Genomic DNA, 7,921 nt, shown 5'->3' with positions numbered 1-7,921 from the left:
GGCTTCGATAGGTGGTCTTACAGAGTATTTAAGTAACACTAAGCTAATTCTCGCCCCATTCCTTTCAACACATCTAGCTTCCCCCAGAATTTTTACAAGGCAACTTTATGGTAGTAAGTAGGTAATTAGAGAAACTATTTAAAAGAGCAAAAGATACTATTTACAAGAATGGGTAGTGACAAGACAAGGAGGAATGGCTTCAAACTGAGAGTATGTTTAAGTCAGATATTGGAAAAAAAATACTCTACTGCGAGGGTGAGGCACTGGAACAGCCTGCCCAGAAAAGTTGTGGATGCCCCATCCTTGGAAGTGTTCAAGGTCAAGCTGGGTGGTGTTCTGAGCAACCTGGTCTAGTGGAAGTTGTCCCTATCCACAGCAGGGGAGTTGGAACCAGATGATCTTTAGGCTCCCTTCGAACCCAAAGCATTCTTATGATTTTATGATTCTATAGTCATTGGGCTACTGATCTGATCTTTGTGTATGGTTAGACCAGGAGATCTGTTTGCCTTATACACAGACCTCTTGTTTCCTTTCACTAGAAAAGAATAACAGAACACTAACTGTGACCAATGCCAAAAAGCAAAACACTGTATTTGTTCAACAAATGACTCCTGCCTTTTCTTTGTAGAAGAAGACTAAAGCATTCTGATTAATCCTATCAAGGAGACTGTGGTGGCCAAGAGGAGCCAAGGAGCAACAGGAGCATGAACTGGAAAAGGACAGGCCATATTTTAGGCACAAACAAGAGCAAAACTGCCCAGGGGTTGAAGTTTCTGGGGTCTACCGGTGCCAAGTGACACATGGTTTAACCTGCAGCAGTGGAGCTCTTGCTGAGAGCTTTGATGTCTTAGGAGGATCTTGTGAAACATCTTCACCAAGCAGAACAGGGCTTAGGTCGGTGCAGGGGCTTCATCAAGGGACAAAACAGTCAGACAGCAAGTCTGGTCTTTGGAAGCCTTGAAGTTTTAATGGCTTGAGTAGATCCCTGCCTTTGTTTAGGCAAGTCCAGGAAGAGCAACATCCTGGAAAGATCAGGCCAGAGGCAGTTTGGTTTAAGAAAAGGAGGTTAGGGAAAAAACAAAGACAAGAATGAGGTGTTGAAATGGGCTGTGACCTCCAAAGCATCCTATCTTTAAATAATCTTGGCTGGAACCCAGGATTCCTGATCATTCCTCTGCTTGTCCACAAACATCTATGAAGTCCACATGAAAAATCTGTTTGATTCTCCTTGGGTACAGATCTGCAGCACCACACAAGCCATACATCACACTAACTCACAGCCCTGTCATAGTGATTCTATTCACCACTACTACAGCTTGCCATTTCCACAGCTTACCATTAGGCATGGGGAAATCTATCCAATACACCATCATCAAAAAGGATGTTACTGACTTTTGAAATGAAGTACTCAGAAGCAAGGAAATTTCTATGCAGACTACACTCACACCCTAACTCACACAAATGGATTATGATTGGGCCTTTAACTGCACTGAACTCAATGATTTTGGAGGTCTTTTTCAACCCTTAATGATTCTTTGATTCTTTGGTATAACCCCTGTATCTTATTCAGAAATTGAAGTTTCCATTTCTGCACAGTGAATTTGGGGGTATTTGTTACCCTGTGCAAAGAGTAAGAGAGAAATCTAGTGAGCAAAAAATATTCTCCATGTGAGTGCCTCTTGTAAGACAACCTCTTAATTGATGTACCTGTGAGATGTTTGACAAAGACTGTTCTGAAATAATTTAATGTGTTGTATCACAAAGTCTCTTCAGAAGAGAACATGGACAAAGAAGGCAGGTTTTCTGATACAGTGCATCAGAGACAGCTGATTACACAAAACCCGAGCTCTGAGCACATTCCTTAAAAGGGATTGGGAATTCATGTCAAGCAATCCTTTTTCCCATCTTCATCTTGGTCTCCCAAATATTTTAGAAAATATCTATATTTTTGTCAGGTATTTTAGCATAGCTGGGAAGTTGTTTTGGTTTTTTTTCTCCCCCCCTTACTTCTGGATTTTTTTTGTGTTGTGGGATATAAACAGAATGCACTCAACATAGCACCTAAGCACATACTTAACTCCAAGCTTCAGTGGAGTTATTCCTGTGTTCACAGTTATCGATACTTACAATACCTGGGCTTCTCCTCTTGACAAAGAAGCCCAGTGGAGAAGGGCTGACAACGCTACTGAGAGCCAGTGGGAGCTGGACATTTGACTCACTTCCCAAACTCACTCCTAAACTCTTTTAAAAAGTTGCAATTCTGGGCTGAGGCCCAAGAGAGAATTTTCAATTCCATGTGAGTACACTATGATTCAGTGCTCAGATCTGGTGTTATTAAGTGAATGAGGAAGCTATGACATTTATTTGCCATGACTTACTAAAAGAGAAGAAAAGCCCCCTGTGTGCAAGCGCTTCGAGTATTCCCTTGGTTGTAAATTGGCTGTTCATTACCAGTATATCTGTGTTTGCTGCATGATTGCTCCATTTACACCCAGACTGCACATACAGGGTCTTACCATCGCTTGTTCTCTTTTCTTTGCACAGCATTGTCTCCACAAGGAATGCATGTAATTTAGAACATGGAGAATACTACTAATTAGAGAAGAATTTAATGGAAGGAATACCAAGGGAAGACGTAGTAAACTAGATCGAGTCCCTCTCCCATGTCTCAGTTTCTTGATTTGAGAAAAGGAGAACAATGATACTAATTGTCTCCAAGTACTTATGAAAAAAACCTGAACAATGTATCTAGGTTCACATAACAGCTGCATGTAAATGGAAACTAACTTTTAGACATGTATGATTTGGGTAAATCTGAATCTGTTTTCAAAAGGCCTCTGTAAGGTACCTGTCTGTACCATGTCATTTCCAGACTGTCATCTGCCACATACCAGCCTTTTATCTGAAAACATCTGGCCATTATACCTATTCCAAAGAAACTGCAAGATTTGGGAGAAATGGTGAGAAAAGTGTATTTTTTGCTAAGTTTTGGTTTTGTTTGCTCCATGCTCAAACTTTCCTAAAATAGTCACTCTTGGAAAGAGAACAACTCTGGGAAAAGTTCAGCCAAGAAGGCTAAAGTTTATGAAAATAATAAATAACTGAAACTGGGCCTTCAGAATGGAAATGTTTAGATGAACTTAATATTAGTGCTTTTACATATTGATGCTTCACTGTTTTTTTGAGTCAGAAATATAGAGTGCAGGAAATGAGTGGGAGAAAACCACTGGGTTGATTTTGCTTTTTTTTTCTACTGGTGTACTTTTAATGAAAACAGGAAGAAAATAGAATATGACATGTACATTCTGTGATACTGATACAGTTCTCTTACACCAATGACACATCCTTCAGCTACCAGTGAATCATTCTTGATGAGTAAAGTGAATTGCAACTGAAAGTGGAAAAGTTTTGTAAAATTTATACCAAGTGTTCACATCATGCTTTAATTCATTAATACATAGTAAGCCCAAAATCAGGTACCTTCTGCTGTAGTGCAAAGAGGGAGATGAAAAGAAAGAATGAAATAATGTAAATATTTTAAATTTCTTAGGTTTGTAGAATGATGCTATTGACAACATAAGCATCAGCAAAATTTGGAGAAGACTTGGGGATAATAGATAAAATTAGATCTCATAAAATTTTTGAGATATCATTTGATATGTTGCAGCTACATCTTAAAACATGTTTTTGCTTACTTGTGATGAGTGCTGCTGGGAAATACCTGTTTGTACAGCTTCAATGGTTACTTCATTTTCATGGAAATGCTCAGGTGCTCAGTTAAACACTTAACTCCCAAAAATAACAAACACAGAGCTTCCAAAGGCATTTGAAGCATACTTATTATTGTGCAGAAAAACCCTGTGAGATTCTTCCTCCTATGAATTTTCTACTGACAAATATGTTCACAAATATTAATTGGAGAGCAAATAGAAAAGGAATACTATTTATCCTATTTTCCCAGGTTTTAGTGATGTGAATGCCTAAGCCTGTTATTTGGAGCCTTTGCCTTCTCTCTGGCAATGTTGTTTGATGGTCCACAGTTCAGCATGAATAACCTCCCCAACAGGAAAGACTTTGGGGTTAATAGTAGTCAAAAATGGCTGACCTCTGTGTTCTTCCATGTCTATATTAATGTCTTGAACTGAATGAAGCGTGGTCAAAACCTGAAGGATTGCACATATTTTTTGCTTTCCAGCCAGTGGCCAACCTCTCTCTTGCTCCTTGTGCTGGGATGGAGGAGAGCACAATCCACACAAGCTCAGGAGCTGCCTGGGCAGAGCAGAATATAAAATGAAATCTCAGTCACTGATAAACACTGCCTTGCCTCCTGAGACACAAGAGATATATGGAATAAGGTTATGACAGTCACCAATCTTTCAGCTCAGGACACACTGCTACAAATGGAATTCACATTGCTCTTTCATGAGATTTGAAAATAATTATCACCCGTCTCTACAGAAACCACATATTTCTCAAGGGTCACCTCTTTGGTTTCTGTAGTGGTAACATTCGTGGAAATTAACACTTTTTGTGAATCAATCTTGTCACCTCTGGCAATGAGAGGAGCACATGGAACTCATCTGGGCTTCCCCCAGTGGCCATCAAGCTGCACCCTGATCTTCCTTCTGCTCCCTTAGCACGAATTTCAGCAAAAACCAATCTGACTTGCAAAATGTGCGGCCAAAATCTGCTCTTACCATTAGCATTGTCAGAGGTATAAACCAAGAATAATCTGCCAGACACATCTGAAGGCCTTTGAACCTGGGGCCAAAATGGCAGAGTCAGAGGTCTGGCAGAATGCATGCACCCATGTGTAAGCAGGGAGTGGACTGCAAGCCCTGGCAGCAATCGGGATTGCTCCCAGACTCCAAGAGCCATAAATGATGGAGGAATTAACTGGCATGTGGGTCCAATTAATATGCCACATTATTGGACAGATTTTTCTAGCTCCACTTTCAGGGCTCTGGATTTTCTAAACAGACTTCTAACAAAAAATTTCAATATTTAAGATACCTTTAATCTGAAACAGTGATAATTGTTTCTATCAATTACTAAATTAGTTTACATTAGTTACTTCTCTGACAGTGCAGTTCATAACTTGTGATGAATGTATGAAGCACTCAGGTAGCTCTTCCTTCTTCAGCAAGAAGGAGATGGAATCAAAGAAAGCAACTGCTAAAGCAAGGAAAGTAGCATGGTGCTGGGAAGAGAAAAAACCTTCAAGAGAGTGAAAGGGAAAGAAGAATAATTAAGAGAAATCACAAAGTACAATTAGGAAATTTCAATGTTGTTAACTAAGTTAGTGAGGCCAGGAGAGGGGAAAATTTGAATCTAAGTCCAGTACTGGCATACATTCATCTAATGCTTCTGTTGCAGAACATCGCATAAGAAAACTATAATTTTTCTAAAAGCTTCTTAAGTGATGTGCGTGCACATTCCTATGACTTTTATTCAGAGTTGAATGTTTGAATTTCCCCCAAAGGAACTGAAAATCCTGCTCGAAGTACTGTGCTATCTGGACATGGCAAGCAGCTCATGGTAATGGCTCAGTGGTAATGTAATGCTACATAGATTCAGTTGTTAAGAAGGAGGAGTAGCAGAAACACTAATTGGGGGGTACGGAGATGGGGTGTCCTTCTGAATTTCATACAATTTTTTTTTTCACCTCAAATAATATACTAGCTAGTCCAAACTTAGCATTCTGATTTAGACAATCAGAAATTAAATATTTTTTTCCCATTTACCATTTCTTCCATTTTGGGTAGACAAAGATGTCAATGAAAACATCACTTCTAATCTAATTTTAAAGTACAGCAAGTTCCTGGATAGAGTAAAAATACTTCTCTGACAAAAGTTTTGAAAAATTATACTGCAATCTTTCTCCATACAATGGCACACTGTGCAGGGCACAAAAATTTCTGTCACAAAGTTTTATTCCTATTGTAAGACTGGCCACATGAATGTGTCACCTAGTGATTCCAAATTTTGTCCAGATTAATTTGTTTGTGAAAGTCTGTTGCTTGTGTACTATGCATATAGGTTGCAAATCACTGAATTTACATGCATGTATATGCCTGAATTGACCATATGTGGTTGTGCACACACTGGCCCAGGAGAAAGAAGTAGCTACCAACTTTTACAAATGAATAGCAATATGCTTTTTTCCCTACTGCCTTTGAGAGTTTTTTTCCAAGAGATATAGCTCAGCAGGGACCAATTGCTTTCCCATTAGCTTTTCTTCATTTAGAAAACATAAATTAATACAGACCACATTAACACACAGCTATACTAGATCCATTAGAAAGCCTGGAATTCCCTCCAAGACAAGCACCAATGCTTTGTTTCAGATTTCTGTAAATCATGACTGGCCCATTTTGACTTTTAACTAAAGGGATGTGGTACTGGAGATGACCTTTGACGGGACAGGGTCAGATGTTTAGATTGACTTCTGCTGCTGTTGGCCGTGTTTGGAGCAAGAACCAACACTCCTGCTGGCTTCTGCAGAGCATGCTTTCTTTCATGCTTCCATGGTCCTCAAAAGCTGCTGTTCTGGCTGCCAAGACGTGAGACCATGCAAAAGTGTATAATCTCAAATGACTAAAGTGCAACAAGTAACTTTCAGATAAAATAGATAAACAAGGCTCAACCCAACCATGCAAACATTTGATTTTCAACCCCGTCTGATTTCCAGCTTCCACAAGTCCCAGACATTCTGCCAACATTGCTTAATGCTCAAGCTCTCTGGAAGTAACTACACAATTTTAGTTTTCTTCTCTGTGGACTTATTTTGTTTGCTACAGTGTAGTTTGTTTTATAGATTTAGTTTGCTATAGTATGCTTCCAAGTCCAAAATAACTTCCTAGAATCACAGAGTCTGTAGTCAGAGCCAGAGATCTTAGCTAATCCTTAGAGTCCAATAAGTACTCTAAGACTGGGTAGACAAGTCTTCATGTTCACTGTGTGATAAGACCTCTAATGATTGTTCTGAATTCATGAATGTCACAAGCAGAGACAGCATGGAAAAGAGACTGAGTGTTTCTGAACTCTAAATTCTGATATGGATTGTGATGATAATAAGAACAGAGGAGACCTTTTTATTAATGCATGGATTAGACAGAATGAGTGTTTTGAGTATAAGGTCTCCAAGTTTACCCCAAAAGAGTGGCTTATCACAGATATACCAAGTAGAACACTGACCTTGCTCTGGTTTGGGGGATTTATTGAGGGTATTTTTTTGTTGGTTGGTTTTGTTTTTCATTTGTCTAATCCTAATTAAATCAGTTTCAGAAAGTTATTTACAGTTTGTCTAACAAGCTCTCAGCCTCTGGAGACTATGTTTCATAATGAGTGAGTTCCAGGGTATTTAATATCTTACATCAAATAGGCAAGGGCTTTTTGAGCCCAACAACTAACTATTTGTGTATTTCAAGCCATCCCTGAGTTTGCATCCTGGGATTGCAGAGACCTGGCTCAAGGCTTTTCTGAAACTAAGTAAAACTCAGCTGTTCAAGACCTTAGGACTCATGTGGGACCACGCTACTCCTTCCATTGGAAAATGAGAAAAGTAGGGCTGAGAAGTGGAGACCTGGGAGACAGTTTTGTGGGAGTGGGCTTGCCTTTCTTCCTGCCACCATGGGGGAGATTGGAGTTACCAAGAACCACATAAACCCAGCCTGTCCCACATCTATAAGCCTCACTGTCCAAAGCCCTGGCATGAACAAACCACTGGAAACAGATGTTTTACTGCCTTGGCTGGGCACTGTGCTAGACAGCTGCCGCCTTTGCCGATTCCTGAGGCTGGCATTGGGAATGTTAGTTTTTTTGGTGAAATTTACTTCCCAACACTTCATTTTCATATACAGAGACAAAATATCCAATATCTTGGAAGGTAAGTCTCTTTCTGTTTGCTTTCTCAGTGCTT

At 39.6% G+C, this 7,921-nt stretch overlaps 1 long non-coding RNA gene across 1 annotated transcript; it reads right to left on the bottom strand.

Annotated features, from left to right (window-relative positions):
• Positions 1-629: 629 nt before the first annotated feature.
• On the bottom strand, positions 630-1,178 carry LOC137480691 (uncharacterized). The gene is made up of 2 exons (XR_011003058.1): positions 1,115-1,178; positions 630-1,022 (listed from the first exon to the last, which is right to left on the bottom strand). It is a non-coding gene; the product is annotated as an uncharacterized lncRNA (long non-coding RNA).
• Between the last annotated feature and the right edge of the window lie 6,743 nt (positions 1,179-7,921).

Source organism: Anomalospiza imberbis, chromosome 1 (genome assembly GCF_031753505.1).
Source record: "Anomalospiza imberbis isolate Cuckoo-Finch-1a 21T00152 chromosome 1, ASM3175350v1, whole genome shotgun sequence".
In the NCBI taxonomy this organism is placed as follows: Eukaryota; Metazoa; Chordata; class Aves; order Passeriformes; family Viduidae; genus Anomalospiza; species Anomalospiza imberbis.
This window is presented reverse-complemented; position numbering and strand designations above follow the sequence as displayed.